The following is a 698-nucleotide window of genomic DNA, read 5'->3' as shown; positions in this document are numbered from 1 at the left end:
TGTGTGATGGTGAATAGCAGGAGATTTCATTTCACCATTCTAATGTGAGACTTTTTTCCTATGCTTACAGCCCACCCATATGGACGAACAGCAAATGCATCTTAATAACATTAGATAGACATAATACAGGTGCCTCCTAGGAAAATCCTGAGTAAATAAAGTTCCCAGGGGAGTGAAAGTAATGAAAAGAATCTGGCTTGATTCAGCTGAGAACTGAAGTATGCATGGCTGTGTACGGGCTGCATATATCTATAGGTAATGTAAAACAAAGGTGTTTCTGTAGATGAGTGCTTACATGGAATGTAGACAGGACTTGGAGATTGGCTAATACTTATTTTCCTGGTAGGCACCACGGGCACAGATGTTCACATGCTGTTTACCATTCCAGACTCTGGAATCTCCATTTTCTTTCCCTTCGTACAATGCTGTGGCCTCACTAGAGAGATTTCTCAGTGGGACTCTGGCAGCAGGGTCTGCTAGCATAAGTTCTGTAGGTTTGTGGAAAAACAGTTTCTGTGAATTGTAAAAGTATAGCTGGCAGGGAAGGGAAATTGACAACCAGCTGTTACCTGCCAGTTCTGATCTGCTTACTGCTTTATTAATGTGGAGCTTTCCAAGAGTATGACAATTTCAAATTGAGGTAAACTAGTCTGATCTAGTAAGTATTACAAGAAGCAAAGCTGAAACAAAGATTTCAT

The sequence above is a fragment of the Grus americana genome, chromosome 3, assembly GCF_028858705.1.
Source record: "Grus americana isolate bGruAme1 chromosome 3, bGruAme1.mat, whole genome shotgun sequence".
Classification (NCBI taxonomy): Eukaryota; Metazoa; Chordata; class Aves; order Gruiformes; family Gruidae; genus Grus; species Grus americana.
This window is presented reverse-complemented; position numbering follows the sequence as displayed.